The 18,189-nt window shown below is 42.3% G+C and overlaps 1 protein-coding gene across 2 annotated transcripts in view; it reads left to right on the top strand.

The window, feature by feature from the left end:
• DMD (dystrophin) overlaps window positions 1–18,189 on the top strand; it is a 2,144,806-nt gene that overhangs the window by 1,965,971 nt on the left and 160,646 nt on the right. The window lies entirely within an intron of this gene.

Below are 18,189 nucleotides of genomic sequence, written 5' to 3'. Positions count from 1 at the left end.
CCCATTACTCTTGAAAATGACATCATTTTCCTGCACAATGGGGGAGCTGCTGGTCTCACTGAAGCCCAGTTCATTAAAAACCACCCATTTGGTTGGGGGAGTGTTCATTTTGTACACAAACCATGCAGGGAGTGTTTTCAGAAGATACCTTTTGTCTTTGATGCAGAGGAGTTAGCCGTGTTAGTCTGTGGTAGCAAAATCAAAAAGAGTCCAGTAGCACCTTTAAGACTAACCAATTTTATTGTAGCATAAGCTTTCGAGAATCAAGTTCTCTTCGTCAGATGCATGGCACAGAAACTGGTCAAATACAGAAGAGGAGGGAGGAGGAGGGGAGGAGAGAGAAGAGGCAATTAGGGCGTGAGAGGGAGGGTGCAACCAAAACATTCCTTTGCTAGTAAATGTAAACATCTCCTTTTGGTGTTGGGGTCAGTTGGAGTTTGCCCTGTTAGTTTGTAGCAGCAAAACCAATTCCAATGCAGTATAAGCCTTCGATAACCACAGCTCTCCCCGTCAGATGCATCTGACAAAGAGAACTGTGGTCCCCGAAAGCCCACGCCAGGTGTCACTGGGCTCCCCCAGACCCAGCCTCTGTAAAGGAAATCTGTTACCTGTGATAATGTGATAACCATTCATAGTCCCTATTCAGTCCCATCTTGACAGAGTCAAATTTGCATATGAATTCCAATTCAGCAGCCTCCCGTTGCTACTGAATTGGAATTCATATGCAAATTTGACTCTGTCAAGCTGGGACTGAATAGGGACTATGAATGGTTATCACATTATCACAGGTAACAGATTTCCTTTACAGAGGCTGGGTCTGGGGGAGCCCAGTGGCACCTGGCGTGGGCTTTTGGGGACCACAGTTCTCTTTGTCAGATGCATCTGGAGGGGAGGACTGTGGTTATCGAGGGCTTATACTGCATTGGAATTGGTTTTGCTGCTACAAACTAACAGGGCAAACTCCAACTGACCCCAACACCAAAAGGAGATGTTTACATTTACTAGCAAAGGAATGTTTTGGTTGCACCCTCCCTCTCACGCCCTAATTGCCTCTTCTCTCTCCTCCCCTCCTCCTCCCTCCACTTTTGTCTTTGAGGATTGTGCTTTTCCTTCTGAAGGATGAGTAGAGCAATCCGATTCTGCATGTTGATAAATTTAAATTAATGACAATGTGTGCAATGTTTAACTACGCATGCAGAAATCTTTCATTCTGTAAACACTCTAAGTGACTATTCAATCAACCATATTCATTGAGATACAGTTAAAAATCAGTTTTAATATGCTAATGATAGATGTTTGTGGACCACCCCATGTTCATACATTCCCCCATGAAGACAGAGGGTTTTTTGTTTTACATTCCAGTGTAGCAATTCTATGCTATGAATGTCTTAAAAGAAAAAGGCAAACACTACCCATTTGGCACATATGTCAGAAGAATAAAATAAAATCACAAAAATTGAAGTGTTGTAGCATGAGTTTCTGTTCTGTTTTGTAGTTTGGTGCATTAAGCCAGATTATCTTTACTCTGGCTGTTCTTGCTTGTTTTCTCACAATCACTAGCACACATTTTTAATGTACAACATTAATGTGGGAATGGCTATCAAGCACAATTACCCACTCCTTCTGTAACCCCCAAAAGAGTACAACACAATCATCACGTGATTACTTTTATTGCAATATATCCCTCTCATATATTTTAGAAAAAATATTAACCACATTTAAAAGCAAATTTATTGGTATACCTGCATATTATGGCATCAAACCAAATGGCAGTGTTTAGTAGAAAATAATTATCAATCAAAGCTACATCCTGTGTAAACAAGAAACATATAGTTTAAATCTTCTGAGACTTTTAACAGTCACCATTATATTCTAATGATATGAATCATTTTGTCTAAAAAACTCATGAGGAATTGAAAGCATTGTATAGTTAAGGCTAATTGGCACATTTTCATTCATAGTTAAATGTTAATCTAAATGGGTTTTAAGCTTATTTATTTGGAGTCCAGACTTTGAGTCTCAGACTTTGTCTGAAGCTTTGAATCTCAGGCAAAATTTGAGGATTTGTTCCAAATGTTAATTAATCTTAATAACAGCATTGCTGATGTAGGTATTTTATTAAAAACTGAAGTGTGTGCAGGAGGGATGTTTGAAGTTTTCATGATTATCTTCAGGAAAATGCAGATTATTATTTCCTCCATTTTTGCCATTTACCATGTGTCAGAATCCCTCTGGACCCAAAAATACTTTCCCAAAGGATGCTCATGCCGTCTTTTGCTTCCTAATCGTATTCCTAATCAGAGCTTTTTGGTATTAAAAGTGTACCTTACTGGTCACTGGTGCAGAGTGCCCTCAAGTCATGGCTGACTCATGGCAAGCCCTTGTGAGGTTTTCAAGGCAAGAGACTAACAGAGGTGGTTTGCCATTGCTTGCCTCTGCAACCCTGGTCTTCATTGGAGGTCTCCCATCCAATTACTAACCAAGACAAAGTCTGCTTAGCTTCTGAGATCGGACAAGATCAGGCCTTCATGGGCTATCCGGGTAAGGGCTACTATTCACGAATAGCTGCTTTTTTTCAGAAAAAGTCAACTTTAAGCTCTTCTCCTAGGGCCACATTTTACTAGAAAGATGTGGGTGTAGTATTTTTTAAGACAAAATTGTTACTATTTACACAGGCATAATGCAGTTTAGTTCAAAAAAATTAACTATATGATGAACACGCCAAATACAGGACAGCATGTTTTCTGTAAGCTAGTTTTTGTACCTTTTGAAATGAGGCTCTGTAGTTCAACAAGCATTGACTGATGAGGCCATCATTAGAATTCATAACTGGAATAAGATTGTATACCAAACTATCATGATCTGTTTCTCCTGGTTCACTATTTATCTTGGCAGAACTAGTATTAACCGAGGTCTTGAAGTTTTTAAGTGACAGCTGAGTTTTGGCTTTGCAAATGGAGCAAATAAATGTTTGACATTGCATCAATAGTTGCCAGGAATTGAGGCTTCTTATACAGGAGAGAGAAGTATAGGTATTCTTTCCAGGTTATGGCTGATTAGAATCTCATTGACTCCCTGTGTTATGTTCTATAGCTACACTTGGGCCACTCTGGTACTTTCCCTAAAAGTCTGATTAAGCCCTTGGGCTTGCTATATTTTAGAATCTGAAGATAGCTGAATGAATCCCCCAAGCAATTCTATCTGCCCTCCTAAATACTAATCAAATTATGGTAAAAAGGTATTCAAGATTTTAATTCAAAAAGAAAAAATATTTAAAGCAAATATTTGGAAGCAAAGGCAGTCCAAATATTGGTACCTATCTCATTCAGATTTTTTTAAAAAATATAACTAGTATATATGTGTTTACGTTCACTATATCTGAACATATGTTCTCCCTCTAAGGCAGAGGACATCTTGGCGGGTGATTCCCATCCTCCAATCAGGGAGGCAGGAGCAAAGTCACTTCCTGTCTCCTTGGTAGGAGTCACCCATCTCCTCAGTTCTTTTCCTGCCTTGATAGGGAGAGCAGTTTAGAATAGGCACTGTCTCACTACTCATTTTTTCTTCCCTTTTTTTCAACTTACTTCTAATTCTAGATTCTTATTCTTATGCCTTTCTTCACTTCCTTCTGTAATCTACTCTATTTTGTGTATCTACATGAAGAAACTTTAGGGAAAGAATTCTTCAGTCAGTTCCTATAGGCCTCAGCAGCCATCTGACAGCATTACAGAGCATGTTTCCCGACTGCTCTAAAATGGAAATGAAGGTAGCAATGGCTTCCTCTCCAAAGGAGAGTCAGAAGCCCCCCTCACCACTGTTACCGGTAGCAACACGGATGCAATCAGCACAGATTGTGCAGAGACTGCAACAGCTGACATTCATAGTGCAAAAAGATTAGAAGCTCAAAGGTGTGCCAAAAAGGAACAAGGAATTCACATATACCCTTATCTGAACAATTTGTTAATCATTTCAAACTCCCAGACAAAGTCGCATCAAGACACAAAAACAACTATCAAAGGTCTACAGGCTTACGGTTTCCTGATCAACTTACAGAAACGTTCCTACAACCGAAACAGACTAAAACTTTTGAGAGACATGTTAGACACAACATATAAATTGACTCTTCCTAACCGAAACAAAGGCAAAGAAAAAAATGTAACAAGTAGTCATCAAGGCCAGGTCTTCATCATTGGTGACACTTGTGAAACTGGTGGGCCTGCTTCTTTCGAGCATCAACACCATCTAGTGGGGCCGAGTACATACAAGACCCTTACAGTAATTACCGAGACATTTTCAACTACAAATTATGACAATCCTGATGGATTGTCTCAGCAGATTATTCAGGAGTGGGAATGGCCCTTGAAGAAAGATCTGTTTCAGCTAATCATGACACACCTCAGTCTTCCCTGGTGGATCTATTCGCATCACCAATCAATCATCAAGAGAACAGATACTTTACCAGATATTACCATCCCAAGGATGAAGTAACAGATGCCTTTACATCCCAATGGCCAAGCAATCTTCTGTTAGCCTATCCCCTCAACCTGGTTCTTCTAAAATTGATTGGGAAGATCAAAGAACAGAAGGTAGACATCATAGTAGTAGCACAGTATTGGCCCTGGCATCCATGGTTTTTCTGCCCTTCAGCAGCTATCAACATATCCATCTCTAACCCATCCAGTATCTCCAGACAAGTCTTCTACACTAAGATGACAGGTCGCAGCTCTAACGATAGTGTTATCATGATTCCAGGGACTGAATCTATCCAGACAACAAGACATACGTTGCTATCTCAGGGGCACTACCCTAAAACATCCATCACAAACACATAAATTTCCAATATGGACAGTACACATCATTCTACAGGCTGTCACCAGACATCCCTTTGATTCTATTAAAGAAATCTCTCTTAAGTGGCTGAGGATGAAGAACACTGTTTTCTTATCATAGTCACATCAACAAGGAGGGTGTCAGAAGTAGAACTAGGTGCGCTGTCAGTCAATCCTAAATTGTGTGTTTTCCATAAGGTCAAAATAGTCATGAGAACAGACTCTGCCTTTAAAACAAAGATGAATTCACCCTTCTATAGATCTCAGGAAATCTGTCATCCATCATTTTGCCCGAATCCCACTTATCCTAAGGAAAAATTGTATACAAAGGCATACATTAGATGTAAGATGCACACTAAAAACCTTCATCTGCAGAACAGAACATATTTGGAAAACTGATTCCTTATTCATTCTATCTCTCTACCAAGTAAAGGAATTAAGATGTCAAAAATGACCATCAGCAGTACCCTTAAAGCTGGCATTATCGAAGCTTCCAAAGTGCCGCTACCAATGCAGCCTTCACCAGACAGTGACCTGGAAGTCAATATCCACATTTGTAAGGCACTACAAGATGAACATCTACAACTAAGGTGGAGGAAGCTACAAAGGGCTCGGCCATACTAGACTTGATATTAACCAACAGGGAAGAATTGGTAGATGAGATGAAGGTGGTGGGGACCTTAGGGGGAAGTGACCATGTCCTCCTTGAATTCCAGTTGCTGTGGGGGGCCAAGGAAGTTCGTAGCCAGACTCGTAGGTTAGATTTTTGTAGGGCCAACTTCGATGAACTCAGAGGCTTGATGAGAGTCATTCCGTGGGGGAGTGTGCTGGAAGGGAAAGGAGCGAGTGAAGGGTGGGCCCTTCTCAAACACGAGCTTTTGCAAGCTCAAGCCCTCACTATCCCAGCAAGACGGAAACATGGTAAGGGCTCCAAGAAACCAATGTGGATGTACAGAGAGCTCCAGAATAAGCTAAGGGAGAAAAAGGAAATGTTCAGGAAATGGAGAGAAGGCCAGACCTCTAAAGAGGAGTATATGAGGGTTACTAGGTACTGCAGATCAGCCATCAGAGAGGCCAAAGCTCAGTACGAGCTGGGTCTGGCCAGGAGGGCTCGCTACAATAAGAAAAACTTCTACAGATATATGAGAAGCAAACGCAAGGTAAAAGAGGCAATTGGACCGCTGTTGGGAGTAAATGGAGAAACTCTGATGCAGGACTGAGAAAAAGCAGACAGGCTTAATGACTTTTTTGCCTCTGTTTTCTCCCTTAAGAACTCAGGCACATCTAGAGATCGTAGAAAATGTGGCAGGACATCTGAGTGGCTAATTGACATTGACAGAGATGTTGTGGAGAGGCATCTGGCTGCACTGGATGAATACAAATCCCCTGGGCCAGATGGGGTGCACCCAAGAGTGCTGAAAGAACTTTCTAGAGAACTTGCAGAACCCCTGTCCATCATCTTCAAGGCCTCCTGGAGGACTGGGGATGTGCCACAAGATTGGAGAAGAGCGAATGTTATCCCAATCTTTAAGAAAGGGAAGAAGGATGACCCGGGAAACTACAGGCCGGTCAGTCTGACTTCTGTAGCTGGGAAGATATTAGAACAGATTTTTAAAGGGATCAATCTGTAAGCATCTGAAGGACCGCTCAGTGATCCAGGGAAGTCAGCATGGTTTTGTTCCTAACAGATCTTGCCAGACCAACCTGGTTTCCTTCTTTGATCTAGTGACCAGCTTACTGGATCGGGGGAACTCTGTTGACGTGATGTATCTGGCTTCCATAAAGCTTTTGATAAGGTCCCCCATGACATTCTGATGGGCAAACTGGAAGACTGTGGAGTGGACTATAGGTCTGTTCGGTGGATAGGGAACTGGTTAGAGGACCGCACTCAAAGAGTGGTGGTCAACGGCGTTTCATCAGATTGGAGGGAAGTGTCCAGTGGGGTGCCCCAGGGCTCGGTTTTGGGCCCGGTACTTTTCAATATTTTTATCAATGATCTGGATGAAGGAGTAGAAGGATTGCTAATTAAATTTGCTGATGATACCAAATTGGGAGGGGTAGCAAACACCCAAGAAGATAGAATTAACATTCAACAAGACCTGAATACTCTGGAGAAGTGGGCAGCTGTGAATAGGATGCAATTCAACAAAAACAAGTGCACACTATTACATCTGGGCCACAAAAATGGGAAGCACAAATACTGGATGGGGGATACACTTCTGAGCAGTAGTATATGTGAAAGGGATCTTGGGGTAAGAGTGGACTGTAAACTAAATATGAGCAGTCAGTGTGATGCGGTGGCAAAAAAGGCTAATTCAATCTTGGGTTGTATCAAAGGGACCATAGCGTCGAAATCGCAGGAGGTCATAGCCCCTCTCTATACTGCTTTGGTCAGGCCGCACCTGAAGTATTGTGTGCAGTTCTGGAGGCCTCACTTCAAAAAGGATGTGGACAAAATTGAGAGGGTGCAGGGGAGAGCAACGAGGATGATCAGGGGTCTGGAGACTGAGCCCTACAAGGAAAGGCTGAGAGCCTTGGGAATGTTTAGTTTGGAGAAGAGGAGGCTGAGCGGGGACATGATTGCTCTCTTTAAATATTTGAAAGGCTGTCATTTGGAGGAAGGCAAGGAGCTGTTCCAGTTGGCAGCAGAGGGTAGGATGCGAAGCAATGGGCTTAAATTACATGCGCAAAGGTACCAGCTGGATATTAGGAAAAACTTTTTCATGGTCAGAGTAGTTCAAAAGTGGAATCAACAGCCTAGGGAGGTGGTGAGCTCCCCCTCACTGGCAGTTTTTAAGAAGAGGCTGGATGAATACTTGTCAGAGATGCTTTAGGCTGATCCTGCACTGGGCAGGGGGTTGGACTAGATGGTCTGTATGGCCCCTTCCAACTCTATGATTCTATAATCAGAACTATAATCAGAACTAAACTGATGCAGTGTTTGGCCAAAGAGTGATACAACATATTTTACAATCAGAGCATGGTGACCCACCCAGAAAATGGGACACTGCTTTGGGAGGTCGCACCAAGATGTCCTCCATCTCAGAGGGAGAAATAATGGGGATAATAATTACATATTTTGTAAATGGCTCTAAGTGGTCATTAAGGTATCCTGAAGGCTGATATATAAATCAGATGTTGTTATTAATGGTGGTATATAAATCGGATGTTGTTATTGTAATTGTAATTGTATTGTAATTGTTATTAAAAGGCATATTGATCAGTTTTGAGAATTTTAGTACTTCTTACAAAGAATATTATATTATTCCTACAGTATTGTAATATATAGAAAAGAATTATAGAAATGAAATGTGCTACATCCAAGAGTATTAGTGTGCAGTTATTTCTATCTTGTGAATACAGCTTCCCCACCCCACCCTAAGCAATCCTAAGCAGGTCTATTCAGAAGCAAGTTCCATTTTATTAAATGAGGTTTACTTCCATGGACGTATTCTTAGGATTGCAATCATTCAAAGCAGTCCTGAGGGCTGCCATAGTGGAGGTGCAGCTGAGGCACTGCCAATCCATTCTCTATGGACATTCCATGGGAGGAAATAAGAATACATGCCCCCACACAGCACACACAGTATAGCAAGTGTGCAGAAGTCCAACGAAGCCAGCACCCACTAACAAGGCAGTAGCACTTGATGGTGTCCCTCTGAGAGTCTCTCTACATGAGACATCTGATACATGAAAAATGTGTGGAGAGATACAATGGTAGCTGGGAAGGGTAGTTTAAAAAGACAGAGCTGGCAGCAGGGCAAAGGTTTTGTTATACACCGGAGCTGTGTGAAGGGGCTGTGAAATGCCAGAAGGGCAACTTCAGCCCATAATAACCTCTCCAGGTCCAAGCCTGGCTCTGGAAGGCAGCTCCAGCCCATTTCTATTCCTCGCTGCCCTCTGTTTGCGATCCCACACAGGTTTAGACTGGAGAGGTGAAACTGACAGAGCCTTTGGGGAGGTGAAGATGAAATTAACAAACCCTCTGAGGAGCGATCTCTGCCAGCTCTGTCTTTTTAAACTACCCTTCCTGGAGAACATCCCTACACTTGACCAACACATGCCATGGCATCTCATGTAGAGACACTCTGAATGCCACACAGGTGCAGTCAATCACTGGCTGCTGATCCTAGTGACAGCACAGCATAAAGAGGCGCATAGTAAGTGTCTTCGCCCAACCCCAGTCCTTATGGGACGGGCACCCATGTGTCCAGGTGGGTTCTGCAAGGGTTCTGAAGCAAGGCATAGCCACACAGCATGGACTTTTTTCTCTTCCTTGGGCATTAGACCTACATGCCTCTCAATGGTGCTAAGTGCCATCTCTGTGCCTCTGCTGCCACCACTTACGAATGCAATAATATGTACTCTAAGTGTGCATGCAACAGACCTCTGGGACAGAATATGATGCTGCACAACCTACCTACTGAACTATGGGGTGCCTTAGTTGGGCTGGGGGTGCTGAGATTAGGTGTGAGGAAGGGCTTTGCCTGCCATTGGGGAAGGAGGTGATTGCCTAAGGCTGTAAGCATCCTGTGCTACGCCATGGCTTGTGGGCAGGAATGTGTCTGTGCGGCGCTTTGCTTTTTCTATTGTATGGGAGCCTATGAGCTACACCCTGGTTTTTGCTGGTGTAACTTTCCACCAGTTCTGGGGGGTGTTCCCAGACTGGGGTGGCTTAGGGAACAGACTGATTCCTGTCATGCCCTGGGTCCTCCCCTATTCCCACTGATGGCTTGCACCAGCATTCCTCCATGCTGGTGCCCAGTGAAAACCCAGCACCACTGGGTCTCCACTGACACATCTTGGAGATATGCTGGCATATCTCAAAGATATGCCATTGTAACACCTCATCAGCTCCCTGTGCATGTTGGCTCCTGTGTTCACCCATGGCTAGTCCAGAAAATGGAGCCTGCCCATGATGATTTATATGTAATGGTGTCCCCAAGAGGAGAATAGGGAAGAGGGGTCATCGCTGTTATGGAAAAGAGAGACAATGTACAGGATTGGGGTTCCTCTGAGCAGATCTTGAAGGGAGGGATTATAGCTGAAACAGAGAACTTGAGTAGCCTGGTTTGGGGAGGAATGCTGGGAGGAGAGGCAGAAAGTGGCAGAAATAAGCTGGGAAATGTTAGAGGGAGAGGGAGAGATTCATACATTGCCTGATCCTGCAGCTTAAATATTGTCTTGGAGTTCCAGAGTGGGGAGGAAACTATGAGCAAAAGAGCTTTCCCCTGTCATGCTGCAATAACCTAGAAGCAGGACTGAATCTAAATGCTGGCTCAGAAAAGCTCCATAAGTACTTCAGTTTGGATCCTTTCTTAGCAGTAGCAGGAGGAACACTGGTCTCTATGTGGAATGCTAATGGGTCAAGATAGTTACCTACCTGAAAAATAGCTTGATTGGGTTTTCCAGTAAATATGCATTGTAAAGAACTCACTTGAATAAGGATATCATGGAAACAATAGTCATTCAGGTTTTCAATAAATTGGGTCCTGGTTCTCCTCACCACACAGCAGCTGCATGGAATGGCTTTTAAAAAATAAAGGATATCTTGTGGGCTCAAAACACTGCTGCAGGGGGGAGCTCTTGCCTTCATCCCAAGCAGTTTCCCCATGTGGAAAATTCCATTTTGCTGTTCCACAAGCACAGAATATTCCATGAGGAGCAAGAAAATGGGAAAATAACTCCCCCCAGTGCTATTTCCAGATGGGGGAAAAGCTTGGGGTGAGGTAGGAGTCCTTCCTGCCCCAGTGTTAACAGTCTGAGCCCATTTTGGCACACCTTTATTTTTAAAGCCATTCCCCACAGCTACTGTGAGGATGCAGGGTACCTGAGCTGGGTCTGGGTAACCAAGATGCATCTTGTTAAAAAGCCAAACAATTAGTTTGGCCCTCATTTTGACCTGGGTATATGAAGATCCCTGAGAGTTTCATTTGAAAGACTTGATTGGCCTGTATGCCATCTTTCTCACAGACAGCAGGCTATTAGCTCAGGAGGTGCACTTTAATTGCAGGTAGAGCAGACTGTGATTTTCTAGTGTGTTACAAGATGAAGGGTCTGTACTTCTGACTGCATAGGCCTTGAGATCTTATAGAGGTCCAATGGTGGAGTAGGCTATCAACAAAGAGAGTGGAAAGTAACAGAATATAACAGGAGTCTGAGCTTAGCCGAGAAAAATACACTGTTGAGAATCAGCAAAATAATGGTATCACTTCATTCTGCTCTGGTTAGACCTCACTTGGAGTTCTGTGTTCAGTTTTTGGTGCCACAGTTTAAGAAGGAAGTTGACAAGCTGGAACGTGTCCAAATGAGGGCAATAAAGATGTTGAGGGGTCTGGAGACAAAGTCATATGAGGAAAAGTTGAAGGATCTGGGTGTGATTAGCCTGGAAAGGAGAAGACTGAGAGGGGATATGATAGTCCTCTTCAAGTATTTGAAGTGCTGTCACACAGAGGATGGAGCAGAGTTGTTTTCTGTTTCCCCAGAGGGTCAGACCAGAAACAACAGGTTAAAATTAAAGTAAAAGAGTTTTTAGCAAGCATTGGGAAGAACTTCCTGATAGAGTGTTTCCTCAGTAAAACAGGCTTCCTCAGGAGGTGGAGGGCTCTCCTTCCTAGAAGGTATTTAAGAAGAGGCTAGATGGCCACCTGAGTTATGAAGATTCTCAGACTCAATATGAATGTACACAGATCAGGAGTAGACATGGGCACAAACAGCATTATGAACGGAAAAAAACCACGAACAGCCCATTTGTCTGTTCGTGAACAAGCTGTTCGTGAGGCTCCATTCTAAACGAACAAGTGGTTGTTGCAAGCCTCGTTCATTGCCTTCGCCAGCCATTCGTCAAGCCAGACAGTCTGGGGCCTTTCAATCAATTCCTCTGGCAACGGCAGGGACTGAACTCTGTCTGAATTCCTTCTGGCTTGCCTTCTGGCTTTAACCCTTCAAAGTACATCCAGCAGAGAGTCCTGGTTTTGCCACTGTGAAGAGAAAATTACAACAAACGGGGAGACCCATGCATCGTGCCTTTCCCGGGGTGCAATCTCTCTGAAACTTGGGAGGTCTTCAGAGGACTGTGAGGACTATGTCCCCTGCAAATTTGGTGGGTATTGGACATTGGGAAGGTCAGTTTGTAACTCCTCAAAGTAGCTTCCACCAGAGAGTCCTGTTTTTGCCTCTGTGAAGAGAAAATAAAAACAAAGGGAAGGACCCATGGATCATGCCTTTCCTGGGGGGTCTTTGGAGGACAGTGAGGACTATGTCCCCTGCAAATTTGGTGGGTATTGGACATTGGGAAGATCAGTTTGTAACCCCTCAAAGTAGCTTCCACCAGAGAGTCCCGTTTTTGCCACTGTGAAGAGAAAATGACAACAAAGGGAAGGACCCATGGATCATGCCTTTCCTGGGGTGCAATCTCTCTGAAACATGGGGGATCTTCGGAGGACAGTAAGGACTATGTCCCTTGCAAATTTGGTGGATATTGAACATTGGGAAGATCAGTTTGTGGGGTGTTTAAAGGGCCCTTCCCCTTGTACGTGGCAGGAAAGGGCCCTTTAAACTATCAGCTGGCAGGCGAGGGGGGGGGATTCCCCCTGCTACCTGCCAGCTGATAGTTTAAAGGGATCTTTAAAGGGCCATGAACAACAAACATGTTTGTGAACAGGGTCGTGTTTGTTACTGTTTGTTGTTCGTGGATGGCAAGGAGCAACGAACAGCTTGTTCATTTTTTTTTCCCGTTTGTGCCCATGTCTAATCAGGAGAGGGAGGGCATGAAGGGATGAGCTAGTGCTAGGATGTTGTGGTCTTTTCTTACATGCCCATCACCACTTTGGGATCAGACAGCAATTATCCTCCAGACCAGATTGACTAGGTATCCTGGAGGTTTTTTGTCTCTTTGGATATAGAGCAGAGGTCACTGGAGGAGGTGAGGGTGGGAGATAGCTGTGAATTTCCTGTATTGTGCAGGGTGTTGGACTAGATAACCCCTGGACTCCCTTCCAGCTTTGTTTCTATGAATATTATTTCCATTGGCCTTGAATTGTATCTTTATACATCCTTTTTTTTCCTCCACCCATCCATCTCTCCGTTTATTTAGGTTTATAGACGGATTCCCTCAAAAACCTAAAGACACAAAGGAGTAGTACTTTGTTCTATATATCAGTTTCACAGATCAGAGATGAAAACAAAATTGAAATGTAATGTCCATTTGTTCAGGTAACTCCCTAACCACTGCTCATTTACCTGGTGTCCAGAATTTCCTGAATATAAAGTCATAATGATAATAAAAATTCTGTGCAAGCATATGCTATTTATGCAACCCATAAGTGCAATCTTGTGACACTGCATGTTTGCACATACATATATTCAGAAGCTACCCTTCATTGAATCAAGGAGGAAATATTTATGTGGTTTCTGAAGGTCACAGTTTCTTTGCCTTCTGCCTTTTTTTGTACCTTCCCAATGAGACTTTGTATCATTCATATGAGAAGATAAGAGGCAAATGGAATGACAGATTTTATACAAGCAAATGAAAGGAGTAAGACTGATGTGAAATTTTTTCAAAGTCCTGCATAAGTAAAACAGAAATATGAATTGGGCAGTGTTGGATAAAACCTTCAACCCATGACTAATACCGAACATCGTTTCTTTCTTAATGGAATTTTCATGTATTGATTGAATATCCATTTGGAGTAAGTACAAACATGTATCTGCAAAATATGAACAGCAATTTAAAAAAAAAAGTCTGTCTGCCCATAAGTAATGTGACTGTTACTCTTACCTTAGTTGTTTGTAATTTTTAAAAGAAGTATATACACAGAAAATTCATTTTCACAGCCTTACTCATGGACAAGATGACAATTCACACCTAATGTTTGGCACAGATTAAGAATTCAGCTGCTGCTGCTGCATACTGTAAAGTTGTCATCTTCTGTAAAACTTCATTTCTAGTATGAGTCCAGATGTAACTGTTCCTTCATTTAACTTTATAGTTTTGTCTCCTATCAATCAATATGATGGTTGGCATACATTGCACAGAAATTAATTTCCTAAATCAGCAAGACCTTTATGCATGTTCTTAGCATCAAGCTGAAGGAACTACTCTGAACAAAAATATCAAGTGTGCTTAAAAGCTGAATTGGGTCCCACAGAAAAAAATCAGCCTAATCAATGAGTTTGAGATGCCTGCAAAATGCTTGCCATTTCTTAAATTAAATTAAAGTTATAGTTTCCGCCCTGGCTGCACAAGGGTAGGTCATCTATTCTGCTTGGACACTCTCAAGCTTTTACAGCCCTTTCTCCTCTTTCTTCTCAGTCTTAGTTAGTGGGGGCTTGGACATGTGCCTTCCATCTGAAGTCAGGGTGAATCATGTCCCTCATAGCCAATTTCCCTCCCCAACCCAAGATTCTCTCACACCTGCCTCAGCTGAGAGAGGAAGGGGAGCTGGCTGTGGGAACTCTATGCTTCAGCCAAGAGCTTCCCCAGCCATCCCGCCTTCTCAGGATGGGCAAGGGCATTGGTGGTTGAGGTGGTGGTGGTTCTCTTTTCTTCTGCAAGTAGCCTATGAACAGACATTATCCCTGGAAGCTCAGCTCAGCAGTGGTGAGCTATGCGTTTTGGTGTGGGGTTGAAGGGAGGCTTGAGCTCAACTCTTTTTTTTCCCTGACCTTTTTCATGGCACTCCATGGCATTCCTTACAAAGTCCACCTCTGGGGAGTTCTCTGCAGAGGCAGTAGCCATCTTAGACTCATTCTTCCTCTTTTGGGCATTCTCTATCTCCTTCTCCTTCTTCTGCTTTAAGGCAGGAAGAGGGAATAACTTCACACATTTCATATTTATTGCATGAAAGTGCACAATCTAACCTTGATTAAGGATGTAATGAAAAAGGAAACAGTTTATTGCATGAGGATGCACAATCTTTTTAAGGGTGCAATGAAAAAGGAACACCATTTTTGTAGCAGATACCTTGGCTGCCTTTGGCAAAACTGCAGATTCTTCAAAAGTAAACATGTTGCTGTTGAAAAAGAAGCTCAAACATAAATCTAAGAGTAGGAACCCATCTTGTTCCAGATCTGCTAAGGGACCCAGGGAAAAGTAGGTGGTTTCATCCTTCCCTTCCTCAAGTCCCACTAATAGAAGATGTAAGAGTTCTCCCATTAAGAGGAGATCCAAACATTCCCCCCCCCCCGCTTTTAAATAGGAACTCAGAAGTTGCTGATTATTCTGACAATTCTCCTCATAAGGAAGTCTGAGGAGAAAGAGCCCCTAGTTACTACAATGCAAACTAGGCTGTTTCCCTCAAACTCTTCTCAAATATTCCCTTGAGTCAGATGAAGGGCAACAAGAGATTAGATTAACAGCTAATTGGAAAGCACAGCCTACAGCTGGAAAACAGTCAGCATGAGGAAACTCTGAAGCAGTCAACAAGACTGCAGAACCCCATCCCAGTCCTCATTCTTTTCCTATACCCTTACAGCACCAATGCTGTCAGAGACAGGTAGCGCTCCAAGAACGTAGAAGGAGTGCAAGAATCATGAGCCATCATAAATGATTAACTACCGAGATGGATGGGTAGTTTCAGAATGACTGCCAAGTAATTGGCTGGGGAGTTTAGCTCTTTAGGGCTTGGCCATAAAAATGGCTGGAACAAGCAGCAGTTTGTGGATGCAACAAGAATACAGCTGCTCCACTCTCCTTGCTGTTACCCAACCTCTGGAACTCTGACCCTTGGACTCGACATTTGGTTTTTCTGGAACCCTTGACATTTGAACTGTACTCTGTTTACTCTTTGCTGCCTGGTCGTGATTGGTCTCCAGACTCTGGCCTCTGACCCCTGGGGGACTACACCAGTATAGATGCCTAGTCCAGGAAACCTCCTACTCTGTTCCCTCCAAAAGTTCATCTGACTGTTTTCTTTTGTTGGTGGATGACAGTTCCTCTCTCCACTTCGTAGTTCCATGTTGTCAGAGTTCGTGCCCAGGTGTGCTGGAGTCCAGGGGAGCGGGTCTTGCCTTCCCTGTTGACCTGCACATCAGGCCCAGTCCAAAGACATGCCCCTGCTGTGGGGAGGGGGGGTGTATACAGCACCCTCTTACCCTCTCTCCCCTGCTGGGGCTGTCTCTCTGCTCCCTTGCTCGCTTGCCTCTCACTCTCTCCCTCGCTCTGCCTCGTCCTCACACTCCCATCTCTCTCCTCCATACATACCACCTTCATGCACATTAGACATGTGGCAGCGTAATACACCTTCAAGTCTGGTAAACCTAGACCGCCCGTCTCCTTCGCATCTTGTAAAATTTTGTATTTAACTCTCGTTTCCCCCCCTTGTTGAAATATCCTTTTGCCACTGTTTAAATGATACACCTGAAGTTTACACAGGTATTATCTGGAAGAGGAATAACATCCTAGGTAAAACATTCATCTTGATAACTGATATTCTCCCCAACATGGACAATTGTACTTTATCCCATCTTAACATGTCATTTAAAACTTCTTTCCATGTCTTAACATAATTATTTTGAAATAGCATACAGTTCATCTGCATCAGCATGATATCTAAATATTTTACCCTTTTTTCAACCTCAAAACCTGTTATTTTCATCCATTCTTCCTGTGTTTTAGTATCCATGTTTTTTGTTAACATTTTTTGTTTTTGTTTTTATTTTGAAACCTGCCAGAGTAGCAAACTCTGTCAACTTCTCCATCAATATTTCAATTCCCTCTAATGGGTCTTCCAGAATTAAAACTAAAGAATCTGTGAAGGCTCTTAATTTGTATGACTCTTTTTTAATTTATACACCTCTAACCTTTTCCTCCTGTCTAATGTCTCTATTCAAAACCTCCAATGCCAAAATGAAAAGGAGTGGTGACAATGGAGATCCTTGATGTGTTCCTTTTTGAATCTCACATGGTTTAGTTAATTCTCCATTAGCTTTCTGTGAAGTGTAGATTGATTTTTCCCATTTTATAAAATTCACCCCAAAATTCATCTTTTCTAAAACTTCAAACAGGAAAATCTAGTCCAAATTGTCAAAGGCCTTCTCAGCATCCAAGAAAATTAGAGCTGCTTGTTTTTCATTGTGGCTGTTTCCTTGCGGTCTAAAAATAGCACGATACTCAGAGAAGGTTGCCAGCTTCCTTGTGTGATTTTTGACACCATCAGTTTACAAAATGCCACAAATCACATTTGTGGCATTTTGTAAATGGATGGCGTCAAAAATCACGCAAGGAAGCCAGCAGCCTTCCATGAGTATCGCTATTTTTAGACCGTGGGGAAACAGCCTGTGTTTATCCAAATATTCCACTATATCCAATACAGTTCTGACATTGACTTTCAACTGTCTTTTGAGTAAAAAACCACTTTTATCTTCATGAATAAAGTCTTTGAGAACATACTTAAATCTTTCTGCTAAAATTGTGGTAAATAGTTTGTAGTCATTATTCAGCAATGAAATAGGTCTATAGTTTTTTGCTAGTGTCAAATCTTGCCTTTCTTTGGGTATCAGTGTAATGTTAGCATCTTTCTTCCCAATAAAATTGAATTCATTGTATTTTGCAATAGTATTAAGATCTCATCTTCAAATCATTTATCATATCGGCCAGATAGTCCACCAGGACCTGGTGACTTCCCAGTTTTCATCTTTTTAATTGCTTCCACCACTTCTTGAATCATTATTGGGCTGTACATCACCTGTTGTTGTTCCTTTGTAATTTTAGGTAGCTTCTGTTAAATAATCATTCAATTTCTTTAAAGAAATATCCTGTCTTCTGTATAATTTTGAACAATACTTTAAAGAGGTCTTTTGGATGGCCTCATTTTCTGTTACCATAGTATTCCCATCTCGCAATTTTAAGATTTTTTCCCCTCTTTCTCTTTTCTCAGTCTATAGGCCAACCACTTTCCTGGTTTATTAGCAAATTTGAAATTTCTCTACTTAGCATAATTCAGTTTTTTCTCTAAATCCATTACTGTTAACATCAATAGCTGTTGTTGCAGCATTTTATTTCTTGTTGCACCTTAACATTACCTGGCATCGTTTTTTAATTCTTTCTCCTCTTTTTTAATTTCTTGAAGAATACCGTGCATTTTCTCCTGCTTATTTTCTTTAATTGCAAGTTATGACATATGAAGTGGCCTCTTATAAATGCTTTTCTTGCATCTCAAACCATTCTCAAATGTGTAGCCTTGTTCAAATTTAATTTTAAAAAATCAGCCTTTTTTTACAGTCCTCTACAATTGCCTGTTTCTGTAATAAAGATTCATTTAGTTGCCACCTAAATGTATTAGATTTGGTTCTGTAACTTACACTTACAGGGTTATGGTCTTAAAAGGACTTTGGTAATATCTCCACTTTAACCATTTTG

The sequence above is a fragment of the Eublepharis macularius genome, chromosome 3 (assembly GCF_028583425.1).
Source record: "Eublepharis macularius isolate TG4126 chromosome 3, MPM_Emac_v1.0, whole genome shotgun sequence".
Classification (NCBI taxonomy): domain Eukaryota; kingdom Metazoa; phylum Chordata; class Lepidosauria; order Squamata; family Eublepharidae; genus Eublepharis; species Eublepharis macularius.
This window is presented reverse-complemented; position numbering and strand designations above follow the sequence as displayed.